Genomic DNA, 22,334 nt, shown 5'->3' with positions numbered 1-22,334 from the left:
TATTATCCCTGTACTGTGACATCACTGTGTATTATCCCTGTACTGTGACATCACTGTGTGTATTATCCCTGTACTGTGACATCACTGTATGTATTATCCCTGTACTGTGATATCACTGTGTATTATCCCTGTACTGTGACATCACTGTGTATATTATCCCTGTACTGTGACATCACTGTGTATATTATCCCCGGTCCTGTGACATCACTGTGTATTATCCCTGTACTGTGACATCACTGTGTGTATTATCCCTGTAATGTGACATCACTGTGTGTATTATCCCTGTACTGTGACATCACTGTGTGTATTATCCCTGTACTGTGACATCACTGTGTGTATTATCCCTTTACTGTGACATCACTGTGTGTATTATCCCTGTACTGTGACATCACTGTATGTATTATCCCTGTACTGTGACATCACTCTGTATATTATCCCTGTACTGTGACATCACTGTGTATATTATCCCTGTACTGTGACATCACTGTATGTATTATCCCTGTACTGTGACATCACTGTATGTATTATCCCTGTACTGTGACATCACTGTGTATTATCCCTGTACTGTGACATCGCTGCATGTATTATCCCTGTACTGTGACATCACTGTGTATTATCCCTGTACTGTGACATCACTGTGTATTATCCCTGTACTGTGACATCACTGTATGTATTATCCCTGTACTGTGACATCACTGTGTATTATCCCTGTACTGTGACATCACTGTGTATATTATCCCTGTACTGTGACATCACTGTATGTATTATCCCTGTACTGTGACATCACTGTGTGTATTATCTAGGGATCGACCGATATCGTTTTTTAAGGGCCGATACCGATAATCGGTGCAGGTTAGGGCCGATAGCCGATAACTTATACCGATATTCCGGTATAAGTTATCGGCTATTTAACCCCCTGCGACACCGCTGCAGATCATTGATTTAAAGCGGGCGCTTTAAATCAATGATCTGCAGTGGCTTTTGCGGGGCCGCTGCCATAGGCCGCCACCACAACCCGCTTCTCTCCCCCTACCTGTCAGGGTGGTCCGGGCCATCCATCCTTCCTTCCTGTAGTGTCCGGGGGCGTTCCGGGTGAAGAGTGAACCGGTCCGGGCTGTCCTTCTTCTCCGGCGGTCATCTTCTCCACTCCGGGCAGGCTCCGGCCTAGTACGCTGCATAGACGCCGCTGCGCAGTGACGCCCGTGTGCAGCGACGAACCTGACGTCACGGCGTAGCTGCGTCTATGCAGTGTACTAGGCCGGAGCCTGCCCGGAGTGGAGAAGATGACCGCCGGAGAAGAAGGACAGCCCGGGCTGGTTCACTCTTCACCCGGAACGCCCCCGGACACTACAGGAAGGAAGGATGGATGGCCCGGACCACCCCCATTACGGGTAAGTTTAATTTTTTTATTGACTCGGAGGGTGGGGGAGGGGCCCGACCGGTATAGCGGTATGGGCAAAAATCCATACCGGTATACCGCCCAGCATCACGGTGGGGGGGTGCGACGCGGTGGGTCGGGGGTGCGGTGCGGCGGGTCGAGGGGGTGGCAGTCGCGGTGCGGGGAATTATCGGCTTATCGGCAAGTTAATTGCCGATACCGATAATGCCCAAAATCGTGATTATCGGCCGATAATATCGGCCATACCGATAATCGGTCGATCCCTAGTATTATCCCTGTACTGTGACATCACTGTGTGTATTATCCCTGTACTGTGACATCACTGTGTGTATTATCCCTGTACTGTGACATCACTGTGTGTATTATCCCTGTACTGTGATATCACTGTGTATTATCCCTGTACTGTGACATCACTGTGTGTATTATCCCTGTGCTGTGACATCAATGTGTGTATTATCCCTGTACTGTGATATCACTGTGTATTATCCCTGTACTGTGACATCACTGTGTGTATTATCCCTGTACTGTGACATCACTGTGTGTATTATCCCTGTATTGTGACATCACTGTGTGTATTATCCCTGTACTGTGACATCACTGTGTGTATTATCCCTGTACTGTGACATCACTGTGTGTATTATCCCTGTACTGTGACATCACTGTGTGCATTATCCCTGTACTGTGACATCACTGTGTGTATTATCCCTGTACTGTGACATCACTGTGTGTATTATCCCTGTACTGTGACATCACTGTGTGTATTATCCCTGTACTATGACATCACTTTGTGTATTATCCCTGTACTGTGACATCACTGTGTGTATTATCCCTGTACTGTGACATCACTATGTGTATTTTCCCTGTACTGTGACATCACTGTGTGTATTATCCCTGTACTGTGATATCACTGTGTATTATCCCTGTACTGTGACATCACTGTGTGTATTATCCCTGTACTGTGACATCACTGTGTATATTATCTCTGTACTGTGACATCACTGTGTGTATTATCCCTGTACTGTGACATCACTGTGTGTATTATCCCTGTACTGTGACATCACTGTGTGTATTATCTCTGAACTATAACATCACTGTGTGTTATCTCTATACTGCAACATCACTGTTGATACTTACACTGCACTGTGACATCACTGTATATATTAAGCCTGTATACCCTAATGTCACTGTACATATTTACATTGCACTGCGAGTGACAATACAGGGTAAATATGCACAGTGACATCACAGTTCAGAGTTAATATATACAGTGACATCACAGTTTAGAGTTAATATAAACAGTAATGTCTCTGTACAGGGACAATAAACAGTTTTGCCACTACAGGGTTAATAAACGCAGTGTTGTCACAGTAGAGGGTAACTATAAAGTGATGTCATTGTACCGGGAAAATACCGATAATCGGTGCAGGTTAGGGCCGATAGCAGATAACTTATACCGATATTCCGGTATAAGTTATCGGCTATTTAACCCCCTGCGACACCGCTGCAGATCATTGATTTAAAGCGGGTGCTTTAAATCAATGATCTGCAGTGGCTTTTGCGGGGCCATAGGCCGCCGCCACAACCCGCTTCTCTCCCCCTACCTGTCAGGGTGGTCCGGGCCATCCATCCTTCCTTCCTGTAGTGTCCGGGGGTGTTCCGGGTGAAGAGTGAACCGGTCCGGGCTGTCCTTCTTCTCCGGCGGTCATCTTCTCCACTCCGGGCAGGCTCCGGCCTAGTACGCTGCATAGACGCCGCTGCGCAGTGACGCCCGTGTGCAGCGACGCACCTGACGTCACGGCGTAGCTGCGTCTATGCAGTGTACTAGGCCGGAGCCTGCCCGGAGTGGAGAAGATGACCGCCGGAGAAGAAGGACAGCCCGGACCGGTTCACTCTTCACCCGGAACGCCCCCGGACACTACAGGAAGGAAGGATGGATGGCCCGGACCACCCCCATTACGGGTAAGTTTAATTTTTTTATTGACTCGGAGAGTGGGGGAGGGGCCCGACCGGTATAGCGGTATGGGCAAAAATCCATACCGGTATACCGCCCACCATCACGGTGGGGGGGGGGGGTGCGACGCGGTGGGTCGGGGGTGCGATGCGGCGGGTCGAGGGGGTGGCAGTCGCGGTGCGGGGAATTATCGGCTTATCGGCAAGGTAATTGCCGATACCGATAATGCCCAAAATCGTGATTATCGGCCGATAATATCGGCCATACCGATAATCGGTCGATCCTTAGTATTATCCCTGTACTGTGACATCACTGTGTGTATTATCCCTGTACTGTGACATCACTGTGTGTATTATCCCTGTACTGTGACATCACTGTGTGTATTATCCCTGTACTGTGATATCACTGTGTATTATCCCTGTACTGTGACATCACTGTGTGTATTATCCCTGTGCTGTGACATCAATGTGTGTATTATCCCTGTACTGTGACATCACTGTGTGTATTATCCCTGTACTGTGACATCACTGTGTGTATTATTCCTGTACTGTGACATCACTGTGTGTATTATCCCTGTACTGTGACATCACTGTGTGTATTATCCCTGTACTGTGACATCACTGTGTGCATTATCCCTGTACTGTGATATCACTGTGTATTATCCCTGTACTGTGACATCACTGTGTGTATTATCCCTGTACTGTGACATCACTGTGTATATTATCTCTGTACTGTGACATCACTGTGTGTATTATCCCTGTACTGTGACATCACTGTGTGTATTATCCCTGTACTGTGACATCACTGTGTGTATTATCTCTGAACTATAACATCACTGTGTGTTATCTCTATACTGCAACATCACTGTTGATACTTACACTGCACTGTGACATCACAGTTCAGAGTTAATATATACAGTGACATCACAGTTTAGAGTTAATATAAACAGTAATGTCTCTGTACAGGGACAATAAACAGTTTTGCCACTACAGGGTTAATAAACGCAGTGTTGTCACAGTAGAGGGTAACTATACAGTGATGTCATTGTACCGGGAAAATATACACAGTGAAGTCAGCGTTCAAGAATAATAAACTGTGATGTCACTACAGGGTTGTTATACACAGTGACATCAAATTATATTATGAAGCACGGTGATGCCACAGTTTATTATGAAGCGCAGTGATGTCACAGTTTATTATGAAGCGCAGTGATGTCACAGTTTATTATGAAGCACGGTGATGTCACAGTTTATTATGAAGCACGGTGATGTCACAGATTATTATGAAGCACGGTGATGTCACAGTTTATTATGAAGCACGGTGATGTCACAGTTTATTATGAAGCACGGTGATGCCACAGTTTATTATGAAGCGCAGTGATGTCACAGTTTATTATGAAGCACGGTGATGTCACAGTTTATTATGAAGCACGGTGATGTCACAGATTATTATGAAGCACGGTGATGTCACAGTTTATTATGAAGCACGGTGGTGTCACAGTTTATTATGAAGCACGGTGATGTCACAGTTTATTATGAAGCACGGTGATGTCACAGTTTATTATGAAGCACGGTGATGTCACAGATTATTATGAAGCACGGTGATGTCACAGTTTATTATGAAGCACGGTGATGTCACAGTTTATTATGAAGCACGGTGATGTCACAGTTTATTATGAAGCACGGTGATGTCACAGTTTATTATGAAGCACGGTGATGTCACAGTTTATTATGAAGCACGGTGATGTCACAGTTTATTATGAAGCACGGTGATGTCACAGTTTATTATGAAGCACGGTGATGTCACAGTTTATTATGAAGCACAGTGATGTCACAGTTTATTATGAAGCACGGTGATGTCACAGTTTATTATGAAGCACAGTGATGTCACAGTTTATTATGAAGCACGGTGATGTCACAGTTTATTATGAAGCACAGTGATGTCACAGTTTATTATGTAGCACGGTGATGTCACAGATTATTATGAAGCACGGTGATGTCACAGTTTATTATGAAGCACGGTGATGTCACAGTTTATTATGAAGCACGGTGATGTCACAGTTTATTATGAAGCACGGTGATGTCACAGTTTATTATGAAGCACGGTGATGTCACAGTTTATTATGAAGCACGGTGATGTCACAGATTATTATGAAGCACGGTGATGTCACAGATTATTATGAAGCACAGTGATGTCACAGAGACTAAAGAATGTACGTATGATAAAGATGGCGGGATGCTATTGAAACGTCACACATACATGGGGGAAGAAAACACTTGGATAATGTAGATTAATAGATAGATTTGAGATATATAGATATGAGATAGATAGATAGATAGATAAGTGTATCCCAATCAGGGGGCCTCTAGCTATTCCAAAACGACAACTCCCAGCATGTCTTTGGCTGTATGGGCATACTTTGAGTTGTAGTTTTGCAACAGCTGAAGGCCCCCTGGTTGGGAAACACTGATCTATCTATCTATCAATCATCTATCTATCTATCCAGACAAAGAATAAGTCAGCCAGCACTTTAGTTGATACCAAACTATTATATGGACCTGGCCTACAGGTGCACGTTACTAGGCTAGATATACAGCAACAGAAGAATGCAGCAGCACACTGCCAGCACAAGGATATAGGTGAAACATGAACATGCAGATAAAACCTGTAGAGCTATACAGCTATGGTGTAATAGATGCAAATGTGAAACTATGAGATAGTGAGGCACTTAGCTCGCAAATAGCTGTATAGCTCTCCATGTTTTAACTGCATGTTCATGTTTCACCTATATCCTTGTGCTGGCAGTGTGCTGCTGCATTCTTCTGTTGCTGTATATTTAGCCTAGTAGCGTGCACCTGTAGGCCAGGTCCATATAATAGTTTGGTATCAACTAAAGTGCTGGCTGACTTATTCTTTGTCTGTATTGCACATACGGGGGAGTGGCTACCTCCATGTTGGCCTTGCACCCCACCCACCTCTATCAGGTGTGTATATAAGGTGTCTTGGATGTTCCAGACCCTGCCATGCTTACTGAACTGTTCACACAGAGGCATATTCACAGTGTAGGGTCTGTCCCAAGGAGGCCACCTTATCGCGGTGGGACGGTCCAAGCTATTTGACCGCCGGCGGAGACAAATTTGCGAGCTAAGTGCCTCACTATTTCATCGTTTCACATTTGCATCTATTACACCATAGCTGTATAGCTCTCCATGTTTTATCTGCATGTTCATGTTTCACCTATATCCTTGTGCTGGCAGTGTGCTGCTGCATTCTTCTTTTGCTGTATATCTATCTATCCATCTATCTCCTATCTATCTATCTATCCCTCCATCTCTCTATATCTATCTTTCTATTTATCTATCTATCTTTCTATTTTTCTATCTATCTTTCTCATATCTATCTCATATAGATGAGAGATAGATGAGATATAGATAGATAGATGAAAGATAGATAGATATGAGAGATAGATAGATAGATGAAATATAGATAGATAGATACATAAATAGATGGATATATAGATAGATATGAGATAGATAGAAAGATACATAAATAGATGATAGATAGATAGATACTATCTCTTTCTATCTATCTATCTATCTAAAACAAATAAAAACGGCACAAACAAAATCCAGAGATTAGAGAGAAGTCGGGGTGCCCGCATACTTGGAACCTGGGTCCACTGGTTCTTCAATCCAGACAAAGAACAATGGGGGAGATTTATCAAAACCTGTCCAGAGGAAAAGTTGCCTAGTTGCCCATAGCAACCAATCAGCTCACTTCTTTCATTTTTGAAAAGGCCTCTGAAAAATGAAAGAAGTGATCTGATTGGTTGCTATGGGCAACTGGGCAACTTTTCCTTTGCACAGCTTTTGATAAATCTCCCCCAATATGATGCAGCATAGTCTATGCACATGATGGAATAAACCACCATTTTCTGCAAACCTGTGGCGTGCTGCATCATATTGTTCTTTATCTATCTATCTATCTATCTATCTATCTATCTATCTCCTATCTATCTATATCATACCCATCTATCTATATCATATCCATCTATCTCCTATCTATCTATCTATATCATATCTATCATCTATCTATCATCTATTTATCTATCTTTCTATCTATCTCATATCTATCTATATATCCATCTATTTATGTATCTATCTATCTATATATCATCTATCTATCTCTCATATCTATCTATCTTTCATCTATCTCTCATCTATCTGAGATAGATATGAGATAGATAGATAAATAGAAAGATAGATACATAAATAGATGGATAGATAGATAGATATGAAATAGATAGATATTATATAGATAGATAGACATGAGATAGATAGATAGATAGATGGATAGATAGATAATAGATGATTGATTGATAGATAGATCAGTGTTTCCCAACTCGGGGGGCCTCCAGCTGTTGCAAAACTACAACTCCGAGTATGCTCATAAAGCCAGAGGAATGCTGGGAGTTGTAGTTTTGCAACAGCTGGAGGCCCCCTGGTTGGGAAACTGATCTATCTATCTATCTATCTTTCTCCTATCTATCTATATCATATAAATTTATCTATATCATATCCATCTATCTATATCATATCCATCTATCTCCTATCTATCCATCTATCTATCTATCTAATCTTTCTATCATCTATCTGTCTATATCATATCTATGTATCTATCATCTATCTATCTATCTATCTATCTGTCTATCTATCTATCTATATCATATCTATGTATCTATCATCTATCTATCGATCTGTCTATCTATCATCTATCTATCCATCTATTTATGTATCTTTCTATATATCATCTCTCTATCTATATATCATCTATTTATCTATCTATCTATCTCATATCTATCTATCTATATATATTTATGTATCTATCTATATATCATCTATCTACCTATCTATCTCTCATATCTATCTCATCTATCTGAGTTAGATAGATAGATATGAGATAGATAGATAGATATGAGAAAGATAGATAGATAGAAAGATAGATAGAAAGTTAGATGCATGGATGGATGGATAGATATGAGATAGATAGATGATAGATAGATAGATAGATAGATTGATTGATAGATAGATCAGTGTTTCCAAACCTGGGGGCCTCCAGCTGTTGCAAAACTACAACTCCCAGTATGCTCATAAAGCCAAAGGAATGCTGGGAGTTGTAGTTTTGCAACAGCTGGAGGCCCCCTGGTTGGGAAACACTGAACTACCTCCCACTGTCTCCCGAACTACAACTTTCCCCCTCTCCCCCAAGCAAGTTACTTACTTTAAAAGGGCAGCATGAGCAGTGGGCACTGGGCAGGTAAGTCTTCCATACTGGTGGTGTCCGGGCCTGTATACACACAGCGGGCCTGCTCCACAAGGTCCAGTATACAGGGGAGTGAGAGAGGGGGAGGAGCTTCCTGTCTGCTCTTCCCAGTCTGCATAGCGCGGCCCCTGCGTGGTGACAGGGCTGCAGGCTGAAGGTTTATTTAAAAAAAGGATGCCCCTTACTGGTGAACTAGCGGTACCCCCCTGATGGCCATGAGAGCTGCTAGTGACCTACTGCTGCTAGGGGGGCACAAGGGGGGGCCAATCATGATGTAGGGGGGGCTGTGGCCCCCTCTGCCCCCCCTAGCGACGCCACTGAACACGTGCCTCAAGCTGTTGCATAACTAGAACTCCCAGCATGCGCTTTAGCCATCAGTGCATGCTGGGAGTTGTAGTTTTGCCACAGCTGGAGGCACACTGGTGAGGAAACACAGTTAGGTAACAGAACCTAACTCAGTGGTTCCCCACCAGTGTGCCTCCAGCTGTTGCAAAACTACAACTCCCAGCATGCACTGACAGACCGTGCATGCTGGGAGTGTTCGTTTTGTAACAGCTGGAGGCACCCTGGTGAGGAAACACAGTTAGGTAACAGAACCTAACTCAGTGGTTCCCCACCAGTGTGCCACCAGCTGTTGCAAAACTACAACTCCCAGCATGCACTGACAGACCGTGCATGCTGGGAGTGTTCGTTTTGTAACAGCTGGAGGCACCCTGGTGAGGAAACACAGTTAGGTAACAGAACCTAACTCAGTGGTTCCCCACCAGTGTGCCACCAGCTGTTGCAAAACTACAACTCCCAGCATGCACTGACAGACCATGCATGCTGGGAGTGTTCGTTTTGTAACAGCTGGAGGCACCCTGGTGGGGAAGCACTGAGTTTGTCTGTTCCCTAACACGGTTTTCCTCACCAGTGGGCCTCCAGCTGTGGCAAAACTACAACTCCCAGCATGCACGGTCTGTGAGTCCATGCTGAGAGTTGAAGTTTTGCAACAGCTGGAGGTTTGACCCCCCCCCTAATGTGAACGTACAGGGTACATTCACACGAGCTGGGGTTTACAGTAAGTTTCCCGCTACAAATTTGAGCTGCATAAAATTTTCCACCGCAGCTCAAACTCCCAGCGGAAAACTCACTATGAACCCCTGCCCGTGTGAATATACCCTAAAAACCCTACACTACGCTACCACAAAATAAAGAGTAATACACTACATATACCCTTACACAGTGTAAACCCCCCCCCCCCTATAAAAATTCAAAACGTCTGGTACGGCACTGTTTGCAAAAAGTAGCCTCCGGCTGTTGCAAAACAACAACTTCCAGCATTGCCGGACAGCCATTGACTGTCCATGCATGCTGGGAGTTTTGCCACAGCTGGAGGTACCCTGTTTGGGAAACACTGCTGTAGGGTATTTATGGTAGCAGAGTCAATTGTAATGCTTGCATCCGGGTCCTCCCCTATGCAAATCCCTAATTTAGTCCTCAAATGCGCATGGCGCTCTCTCAGTTTGGAGCCCTGTCATATTTCAAGGAAACGGTTTAGGGACACATATGGGGTATTTCCGTACTCGGGAGAAATTGCGTTACAAATTTTGGGGGCTTTTTCTAATTTTACCACTTATAAAATGGAAAAGTTGGGGTCTACACCAGTATGTTTTTTTACACTAACATGCTGGTGTCGTCCCATACTTTTTATTTTCAAACAAGACCCCCAAAATTTGTAAGGAAATACCCCATATGTGGGCGTACAATGCTCTGCAGAGGCACGAAAAGGCTCAGTAGTGAGAGCGCAATATGTACATTTAAGGCCTAAATTGGTGATTTGCACAGGTGGCTGATAGTTGCAACGGTTCTGACATAAACACGCACAAAAAAAAAAAACACCCACATGTGACCCCATTTTGGAAACTGCATCCCTCATGGAACATAACAAGGGGTATAACAATCTAATTTTTCACTTTCAAGTCCAACTTAAATGCAAACCTGTTAAACACCTGTGAGGTGTTAAGGTTCGCTGTACCCCTTGTTACGTTCCTGGAGGGGTGTCGTTTCCCAAATAGTGTGCCATGTTTTTTTTTTTTTTTTTGCTTTTCTGACACCATGGGGGCTTGCTAAATGCAACATGCCCCCCAAAAACCATTTCAGCAATATTCACCCTCTAAAATCCCACAGTTGCTCTTTTCCTTTTGAGCCATGTTGTGGGCCCACAGAGCACTTCAATATATGAGGTATTTCCATACTCAAGAGAAGTTGGGCTACAAATTTTGTGGGACTTTTTCGCCTAAGAACCCTTGCAAAAATGGAAAAAAAATTTGGGCTACATGAACATGTTAGTATAAAAAATGGAAATCTTAATTTTTCTCCTCCACTTTGCTGCTGTTCCTGTGAAACACCTAAAGGGTTAACAAACTTTGTTAATGGCATTTGAATACTTTGAGGGGTGCAGTTTCTATAATGGGGTCATTTGTGGTATATTTCTCACAGAAAGGCCCCTCAAAATCCACTTCAGACTTGACTGGTCCCTGAAAAATTCTGATTTTTAATTTTTCGTGAAAATTTTGTAAAAATGCTGCTATACTTTGAAGCCCTCTAATGTCTTAAAAAAGTAAAAACATGAAAACTTTACGATGCAAACATAAAGTAGACATATTCGGGGACATTTATCATTGTTGCTTTGGTAATCGAGTTCTGTTGGCATTTTTTTCTTGCTTTTGGTTTTGCTTTTGTGTGACACATTTATTAAACTACCACAGGGGGTTGATAAATTTGGCTTACATAAGCAAAAACCAATAAATCACTTTTGAATACCATTTTTTTTTTTTGCACACATAAGCAAAAACTAATAAATGACTACAGAACACAATTTTGCAGCTTTGAATTTATATATATATATATATATATATATATATATATATATATATATATATACACACACACACACACACACACACACACACACACACACACACACCGTATATACTCGAGTATAAGCCGACCCGAATATAAGCCGAGGCCCCTAATTTCACCCCAAAATCCCAGGAAAAGTTATTGACTCAAGTATAAACCTAGGGTGGGAAATACATCATCCCCCCTGTCATCATCCAGACCCCCGTCATTAACACCCCCTTCATCATCACCCTGTCATCACCCCCCTTCATCATCACCGCCTGTCATCATCCCCCCTTCATCATCACCCTGTCATCATCCCCCCTTCATCATCACCGCCTGTCATCATCCCCCCTTCATCATCACCGCCTGTCATCATCCCCCCTTCATCATCACCGCCTGTCATCATTCCCCCTTCATCATCACCGCCTGTCATCATCCCCTCCTTCATCATCACCGCCTGTCATCACCCCCCCTTCATCATCCCCTTGTCATCATCCCACACCCCCCCTTCATCATCCCCTTGTCATCATCCCACACACCCCCCTTCATCATCCCCTTGTCATCATCCCCACCCCCTTCATCATCCCCTTGTCATCATCCCCTTGTCATCAGCCCCACCTTCACCATCACCGCTTGTCAATGTCTGATACAGTGGTCTTCTGCGGACCTCCAGAGGTTTCAAAACTACAACTCCCAGCAAGCCCGGGCAGCCATCGGCTGTCCGGGCTTGCTGGGAGTTGTAGTTTTGAAACCTCTGGAGGTCCGCAGGTTGAAGACCACTGCGGCCTTCAATATCATCTAGCCCCCCCTCTCACCCCCTTTAGTTCTGTACTCCGGGCTGCCATCTTCACCGGGGGGGCCTCTTCTCCGCGCTTCGGGCCCGAAATAGAGGCGTTGCCTTGATGACGACGCAGACGGACGTTGGTAATGAACGTCCCCCTGCATTGTCGTCAAGGCAATGTGACTATTCTGGGCCCGAAGCGCGGAGAAGAGGCCCCCCCCCCGGTGAAGATGGCAGCTCGGAACCACTATCCCACCAGACGACCTCCCACCGGACAGTCCTGCAGCACTGGACCAGCGGAGCACCGTCCCACCGAGCGGAGGTGAGTACAGAACTAAAGGGGGTGAAAGGGGGCGCTGGATGATGTCGAAGGCCGCAGTGGTCTTCAACCTGCGGACCTCCAGAGGTTTCAAAACTACAACTCCCAGCAAGCCCGGACAGCCGATGGCTGCCCGGGCTTGCTGGGAGTTGTAGTTTTGAAACATCTGGAGGTCCGCAGGTTGAAGACCACTGAGGGCGGAGAGGTCACTCGAGTATAAGCCGAGAGGGGTGTTTTCAGCACGAAAAATCGTGCTGAAAAACTCGGCTTATACTCAAGTATATACGGTATGTATGTTTTTTTTTTTTTACCCTTTTTACCACTTTTTTTTTACCCTAAATGTACTAATTTTTTTTCTTCTCATTTCAGATACGTGTATCTTGTGGATTACTTTAGATTCAGGGGAGTGCAGTGATTAGCATTTTTTTGGTTTAATGTTAATAAAATGGTGAATGAGGACTTTTGGGGGAGTGTTTTTTTGGAATACATTTTTTTTTAAATGTGTTGTTTTTTTTTATTTACTTGGCAGGCTTAGTAGTGGAAGCAGTATTATAGACAGAGTCCATTATTAAGCTGAAGCTTAGCATTAGCCCCCAAAACAGCTAGCGCTAACCCCCAATTATTTCCCCGTTACCCACCACCACAGGGGTGCTGGGAGGAGCCGGTACCACCAGGCCCAGAGGCTCAAATATGGCGCTCCTGGGCCTAGGCGGTAACAGGCTGGTGTTATTTAGGCTTGGGAGGGCCAGTAACAATGGTCCTTGCCCACCCTGGTAACATCAGGCTGTTGCTGCTTGGTTGGTATTTGGATAAAAATAGGGGGAACCTTATCTTTGTTTTGCATGAATAATTATAAAAAAAATCAAAACGCATAGGGTTCCCCCTATTTTTATTTTCAGCCAAATACCAACCAAGCAGCAACAGCCTGATGTTACCAGGGTGGGCGAGGACCATTGTTATTGGCCCTCCCCAGCCTAATTAATGCCAGCCCGTTACCGCCTAGGCCCAGGAGCGCCATATTTGATGCTCCGGGCCTATTGGTACCGGCTCTTCCCGGCACCCCTGTGGCGGTGGGTACCGGGGTAATAATTGAAGGTTAGCGCTAGCTGTGTTGGGGGCTAACACTAAGCATAGGCTTAGTAATGGATTCCGTCTATTAGACTAAGCCTTTCAAGTAATAAAAAAAATAAAAACACAACACGTTTCAAAAAATTTTATTCCAAAAAACACTCTCATTAACATTAAACAGGTTTAAAAAAGACGCTGGTCATTGAAGCAGTCCACCAAATCCGCAATAGTCCACAGGATACATGGATCTGAAATGAGGAGAAAAAAAGAAAAATAGGTTAATACATTTATTGTCACCCGTCCGTGCCTGACTACAACTCCCAGCATGCCCTTACAGTAAGAGCATGCTGGGAGTTGTAGGGGGGGGGTGACAATCTCCCGCCCCACATGACTACAACTCACAGCATGCCCTTACAGTAAGGATATGCTGGGAGTTGTAGTGTGTGTGTGTGTGTGTGGGGGGGGGGGGGGGGTAACAATCTCCTGCACCACATGACTACAACTCCCAGCATATATTTACTGTAAGGGCATGCTGGGAGTTGTAGGGGGGCAGGTGAAAAGCCTGTCACCTGCCACACAACTACAACTCCCAGCATGTCCTTACAGTAAGTACACCTACACATCTCCCTGACGGCTGTGGGAGTCCCGTGGGGGGCTGCTGAGTGAGGTTAGCCCGGGCACCTTACCACGGTGCCGCAGGATATCTGAGGAGCCCGGGAGGGTGCAGACTGATGCCAGCCCGGGCTCCTTTTAACATCTAGCGGAACCGCGGAGCTTTTAGTCCTTAATGTAATATCAAATTTCCCGTGATTGGCTGCTCGGTCCTGGCCAATTACGGGACCCAGTGGGAAATATGAAATTACATTAAGGGAAATAGAAACTCTGCTGCGCCGAGGTTTGTTAAAAGGAGCCCAGGCTGGAGTCAGTCTTCAGCCGCCCTGGTTCCTCCGATTCTATCCCCGCTACCCTAATACAATGATGGGGATGGGGACACTGCTTTATATAACCCCCACCCCCCTTGTCTTCCACCCGCCCGCGCCGCACATTGTCCGCCCGCTACAATACTACAACTCCCAGCATGCCCTCACTGTATGGACATGCTGGGAGTTGTAGTCTTGCAACAGGTAGCAGACAGATGGGAGATGTGCAGCGCAGGCGGGTGGGAAACAAGGGGGGATGTCATTATGTTAGGGTAGCGGGGTTAGAATCAGACAGAGCTGGGCGGCTGCAGAGTGATGCCAGCCCGGGCTCCTTTGTACAGTTGCAATATATTTCCCGCTGGAGCTGTGATCACGGCTGCCAGCGGGAAATATAAAATTTGCTCTCAAAAGCCGTTTTGTGTGCCAGCTCCGAGCTGGCTTATATTTATGCAGTTTTTGAGGGCTTGCGACTTTTTATGCGACTTTCGCACTTGATAAATCCCTGACCACTGCAAAGTAAAAAATAAAATTTACTTTCGTACGCTCTTTTGTAGCTTTTTGCTTACAGCCAAAAGTCGCACAAAAAATAGCTTAAGTGCTAATGCAACTTTTTCTGCGACTTTTGTAAGCAAAAAAAGAGCTCTAAATCCCTTGATAAATGTCCCCCATTGTATTTGTGAATCAATATATAATTTGGAATGTCCATTTTTCTTACAGGCAGAAAAATGCTAAATTTTCAAAATTTTGGGATTTTTGACCAAGAAAAGATGCAAGTAACGACAAAAATTACCACTATGTTAAAGTAGAATATGTCACGAAAAAACAATCTCAGAATCAGAATGAAAAGTAAAATCATTCCAGAGTTATTCATATATAAAGTGACAGTGGTCAGATTTGCAAAAAAGGGCCGTGTTGTTAAGGTGAAAATGAGCTGCATCCTTAAGGGGTTAAAAATCGAAATATAGCTATTAACTGTTACAGTTTAATAAAGGGAATAAGTGCCTCCTCCAATAAAAAATGAATTCCCCCTCTTTTCCCATTTTATAAAATTTTTTTTTTTATTTAAATAAAATAAATCAACATATTTGGTAGAATAGTCTGAATGACTAAAATATAACGTTAATGACTCCATACGGTGAACGACATAAAACATAAAAATAACAAAGTCCAATGCTGAATTGTGATCACATCCCGGGGAAAAAAAAAAAGGAATAAAAAGTCATCAAAAATCACATATACACAAATGTGGTACCGATGAAAACAACAAATCACAGATTAAGTGCCCATACAAGCATAACCATATGAATAAAACATGTCCAGGGATTAACCCCTTGGGTACGGAGGGTTTTCCCGTTCTTGCACTTTAGTTTTTTCCTCCATATGATGGCTCCATATGATGGCTTATTTTTTGCACGTATACCATTGACTGTGCGGTTTAATTTACTATATATTTTTATAATTCCGACATTTCTGCATGCGGCTATACCATATATGTTTATTTACACAGTTTTTGGATTTTTTTTTTTTACGGGAAAAGGGGGGTGATTCAAGCTTTTTTCACTTTTTTTTTTCAATGTTATAGCTCCCATAGGGACCTATAACACTGCACACACTGATCTTTTACATTGATCAATGGTTTCTCATAGGAAACCATTGATCAATGATTCTGCCGCTTGACTGCTCATACCTGGATCTCAGGCACTGAGCAGTCATTCGGCGTTCGGACAGTGATCAAGTTGAACGCTGCATCTAAAGGGTTAATAGCGCGCGAAACCACGATCAGTGCTGCTCGCTATTAGCCTCGGCTCCCGGCTGTTGTTCGGGGCCTGGCCCGACCCGCTATGACGCTGGGCCACGGCGTGGCCCCGCATTATAGAAAGGTGGTGGGCGGAGGGCGTATAGGTATGCCCTCCGTCCCCAACAGGTTAAAGGAGATCTTTAGTGCTTATAACTTATACCCCAACCTAAGGATAGGGGATGAGTTATAGATCGCGGGGGGTCCGAGCACTGGGGCCCCCCACGATCTCCTGTATGGGGCCGTGGCAATGAACAGGAAAGGGGGCATTCTGTTCCCGCATGACGCGGCAGCCGGCACGCCCTTCCATGACTTCCATAGAAATACATGGAGGGGCGTGCCCTCTGCCGCGTCAAGCGGGGACGGAATGCCCCCTTTCCTGTACATAACTGTGGCCCCGTACAGAAGATGGCGGGGGGCCCGATCGCTCGTACCCCCCCGTGATCTATAACTTATACCCTATCCTTAGGATGGGGGATAAGTTATAAGCACTACAGATCTTCTTTAAATGTGAGTGCAGGTGCAGTGACCATGCCGGCGTATAAGATGACTTGGCGTATAAGACGACCCCCAACTTTGCCGTGCTGGGAGTTGTAGTTTCACAACAGCTGGAGGCACCCTGGTTTTTAGTATACAGTATTAGTTTTTACTTGCTCTGGCCGGCCCCCGCCTGCAGCTACACACAGGAGCCGGCCCGGGCAGATAATCAGAAGTTTTCCTATCCCGGACCTCAATACCCGGCGTATAAGACGACCCCCGGCTTTTCAGAAGAAAATTTGGGGTTAAAAAGTCGTCTTATACGCCGGGATATACGGTATTTATATATTTTTAACCCCTTCAGGACAGGTTTTTTCATTTTTGCACTTAGTTTTTTCCTCCTCACCTTCTTAAAATCATAACACTTTCAATTTTCTACATACACAGTCCTATAAGGGCTGTTTTTTTGTGCCACCTATTGTACTTTGTAATGACAACAATCATTTCACCACAAAATCTACGGCAAAACTAGGGGGAAAAAAAAAACTCCATTCTGATTTTTTTTTTTCGGGGCTTCAGATTCTACACAGTGCACTTTTCGGTAAAAATGACACCTTATATTTATTCTGTAGATCCATACGATTAAATTGATACACAGCTTATTAAGGTTTGATTTTGTTTTACTTCTGTTAAAAAAAATTATTACTTTTACACCAAAATTAGTACGTTTAAAATTGTCCTCTTCTGACCTCTATAACTTTTTTTTTATTTTTCCGTATACAGCAAACAATTAGCCCTCATACAGTTTAAAACATACTTATATTGTTCAAAAAGTTAGATTTTTTTGAAGCAGTACAAAAAGAGTAAAGCGTTTACCCAAGCATTGACCCGCAGTATAAAAAGAACATGTCAGTGAATAAAAACGAAAACCCTCAAAAGTTGCCAAATTGTGGTTTTCTTTTCAATTTCCAGCCGTAAATAATATATATATATTTTTTTATAGTACCGTACATTTTATGTTACCGTACAACTCATATTGGTCTTTGGGTGGAAAATTAAAAGATTTATGGCTCTTTGAAGGGGAGGAGGAAAAAATGAAAATGTAAAAATGAAAATGTCCTTTGTCCTCAAGACCAAAAAGGGCTGTAACCCTGAAGGGGTTAAAACTGTAATCTTCAAATCCTTTGTAAACCCCCAGTATAACTGTACATAGTGTAAGTAAAGTACAGTACAGCCATTACAATGGATACACATACACGTGATGTCATCTGCTGTGACATCACACATCAAAGAGACTTTCTCCAGGGTAGAATCCAATCCCTAACACTTATTTCCTCGGTTCGGCGGGTGAACACGTTCTCCTACTAGACCTGCGCTTATTTAGCAAATTGAAGAGAATTTTGTCTATTTAGGCAAAAGGATCCTGTAGGGACGGCGACCATGAAGCTAAGAGGTAGGAATAATGAAAACTTCCAAAATTTCAGTTTATAAATGGATTTAACATGAATGTATTAGTGTAAAGTTAATATAGTAGAGTGCAGTAAAGTTACTGATGTTCTCTTGTACAGTCTATCCTGGGTGGCTTTAAAGGGGGGCTTCCCCAGCGTTCGGCACATTTTGTTCCAAACGCTTGGAGCGGGCGGCGGGGGTTGTGACATTAGGGCCACACCCCCTCAATGTAAGTCTATGGGTAGGTTGTGGTGTGACCTCACGAGGGGCGTGGCCGTGAAGTTGCGACCCTGTCGAATGCTGAACGAACGCTGGGTGCTGCACAGAGATCGCTGGGGTACCAGCTGCGGGACCCCTGCAATCAGACATCTTATCCCCTATCCTTTGGGTAGGGGATAAGATGTCTAGAGGCAGAGTACTCCTTTAAGTCTCTTACAGCAATTGAGCAAATGTTTATTCCTGTGAGATAAATGATTTCAGTTTGTGAATCAATGCTTTAAGTATTTTGCCTTCTAAAAGAAAACATGGGAAGCTACTCTGATATTAGTGAAATAATATAATAATAGTAGTAATATAATTATAATAACAATGTTTTAGTCACACATAAGTTTAAAAAAAGCTTCATACAGTGACAATACAGTGATCCATGACATCTAATCTTCTAGCATATAGCCTATAAAATATTTATAGTTTGCTGTATAAATTACAGTTTTAACAAAAAAAGTATATATATATATATATATATATATATATATATATATATATACATATATATGAACATATGTATTTACATATATATATATATATACATAAATAAATGAATGAATATAGGTCTAATATATTGTATGCTTTCGCTATTTTGCAGATATCCCAGTTCTCTCGGTGCCTGTCGTGTGTCTCATACATTACGTGACGAGTTTCCTTTGGCGGTATACTAACCTATATCATTATAAGGTCACTCCACCATATTATGAGATCCATAAAATACCTGGGAAGAAGATTAAGCACCGTGGTCAGCGAGCAGATGTGGCTATTGACATGGCTTTAGGTGACAATTCAGACCCACATGAATCAAGGCACAGCGATCATGTGACAGTCACCATGGCGGATAACCAGATGGATTTACCAACAACCTCTGAAGATGCCTCGGAGCCCAAAGTGTCTTGGCTGCAGCGGACTTGGCAATATGCTAAAAGCAAACTGAAGTGGTCCAATTATGTATCCAATGTGTGGGTTGGAGCATGGGCCATGGCCAAATGGACAGTAACCGGCATGATGACCACATTCAAGATGCCATTTTACTTCCTACATACAAAGCTAAGAAGTATTACAGCAAAGGCCATTGACGATCAATGTGAACCAGTTTAACAAGATGCTGATTGGGTCACACAAGGTCTGCATATGGTTGGGGGTGGGGGTGGGGAGGAGCCCGAAATGCAGCCACCTCCACGTGGTGGGCTCTGGGTCACTTGATACATTAACAAGTGAGCGAGGAGCTGCATAATTCAAGGCACATTTCCCATATTGGACATACAGCTTGTAATGGAGACAGAAGATATTGTCCACCTAGAAACATAAGTGGGAAAAAAGCCCCCCTATTGGATGATTAAGGAATCAGAGATCTGTAGAAGGGGAGAGTTGGATTCCCAGGAATGAAGGATGACAATATATCTCTAGCATAATATCTCTGGATAAGTGGATATGGTAGAAACAGTATAATTATTATTATTACTATTACTATTATTAACCCCTTAACCCCTTAAGGACCCAGGGCATATGGATACGCCCTGGGTTTTTGATCGTTAAGGACTCAGGGCGTATCCATACGCCCCTGTGAATTCCGGTCCCCACCACACGCCGGGCGGGGACCGGACCGGGATCCCAGCTGAAATCAGTCAGCAGGCATCCCATGCAACATGTCAGCGATCGCTGCAAATCGCCGGTGTATTTACACCGGCGATTTGCGCCGATTCCGGGTCATACGGGTCTATGGTGACCAGCATATAAAGGGGATCGCGGTTGTCAAAGAAACCCACGATCCCTCTGAAGGGATTGGAGTGAGGTGGCAGGGGTGCCACCCCTCCTATCCCTGCTAATGGTCATCAAGAAGCGACAACCAATTGCAGATCGGGGGCAGGGGGGTTAACTTTCAGTTTCCCCTTTCTACCCACCCACAGTAGGCTGGGCAGAACGGGGAAACCGACAGGATCCGGCACCGAAGCCCAATCACTAACCGGCGGCGGCAGCAGGCGGCGATCGGCAGGGGTGATCGGCGGCAGAAGAGGAGGACGGCGATGCGGCTCCCTGGATCCTACGAAAGCCGGTGAGTTGCCTAGCAACATCTGGAGGTCTACAGTCTGAGACCAATATACAGTGGTCTCTAAACTGTAGCCCTCCAGATGTTGCAAAACTACAACTCCTAGAATGCCCACAAAGCAGTTTGCAGTCTGGGCATGCTGGGATTTGTAGTTTTGCAACATCTGGAGGCCCACAGTTTGGAGATCAATGCACAGTGATCTCCAACCTGTGACCCTCCAGCTTTTGCAAAACTACAAATCCCAGAATGCCCAAATAGCAAACAGCTGTCTTGGCATGCTGGGAGTTGTAGTTGCGTACCTCCAGCTGTTGCATAACTACATCTCCCAGCATGACCTTCGGCGATCAGTACATGCTGGGAATTGTAGTTTTGCAACAGCTGGAGGCACACTGGTTAGAAAGTGCTGAGTTAGGTAACAGAACTTAACTGAAGGTTTTCCAACCAGTGTGCCTCCAGCTATTGCAAAAGTACAACTCCCAGCATGCACGGTCCGTTAGTACATGCTGGGAGTTGTAGTTATGAAACAGCTGGAGGTTTGCCCTCCCATGTGAACATACAGGGAAAATTCACACGGGCGAGTTTACAGTGGGGTTTATGTTTCAAGTTTGAGCTGCGGCAAATTTTTCGCCACAGCGCAAACTCCTAGCGGGAAACTCGCTGTAATCCGCCAGTGCGAATGTCCCCTAAAAATACTACACTAACACATAATAAAGGGTAAAACACTATATATACACCCCCTTACACTGTTCCCCCCCAATAAAAATGAAAAACGTATCGTACGGCAGTGTTTCCAAAATGGAGCCTCCAGCTGTTGCAAAACAACAACTCCCAGCATTTCCAGAGAGCCACTGACTGTCCAGGCATGCTGGGAGTTTAGCAACAGCTGGAGGCACCCTGTTTGGGAATCACTGGGATAGAATACCCCTATGTCCACCCCTATGCAATCCCTAATTTAGTCCTCAAATGCGCATGGCGCTCTCTCACTTCAGAGTCCTGTCATATTTCAAGGAAACAGTTTAGGGCCACACATGGGGTATTTCCATAATTGGGGGAAATTGTACTACATATTTTGGGGGGCTTTTTCTCCTTTTATCCCTTATGAAAGGAAAAGTATGGGGCTACACCAGCCTGTGTAAAAAAATAAAAATGTTTACACTAACATGCTGGTGTTGCCCCATACTTTTTATTTTCACAAGCAGTAAAAGGGAAAAAATACCCCTAAAATTTGTAACGCAATTTCTCCTGAGCACGGAAATACCCCATAGGTGGGCGTAAAATGCTCTGCGGACGCACCACAACGCTCAGGAGGGAGAGTGCACTATGTACATTTAAGGTCTAAATTGGTGATTTGCACAAGGGTGGCTGATCTTACAGCGGTTCTGACATAAACGCAAAAAAAGAAATACCCACATATGACCCCATTTTGGAATCTACACTCCTCAAGGAATGTAACAAGTGGTATAGTGAGCCTTAACACCCCACAGGTGTTTGAAGAATTTTTCATTAAAGTTGGATAGGAAAATAAAAAAACAGAAAATAGGAAAAAAGCCCCCCAAAATTTGTAACCCCATTTCTTTTGAGTAAGAACATACCCCATATGTGGATGGAAAGTGCTCTGCGGGCGAACTACAATGCTCAGAAGAGAGGAGC

Source organism: Hyla sarda, chromosome 2, assembly GCF_029499605.1.
Source record: "Hyla sarda isolate aHylSar1 chromosome 2, aHylSar1.hap1, whole genome shotgun sequence".
Classification (NCBI taxonomy): Eukaryota; Metazoa; Chordata; class Amphibia; order Anura; family Hylidae; genus Hyla; species Hyla sarda.
This window is presented reverse-complemented; position numbering follows the sequence as displayed.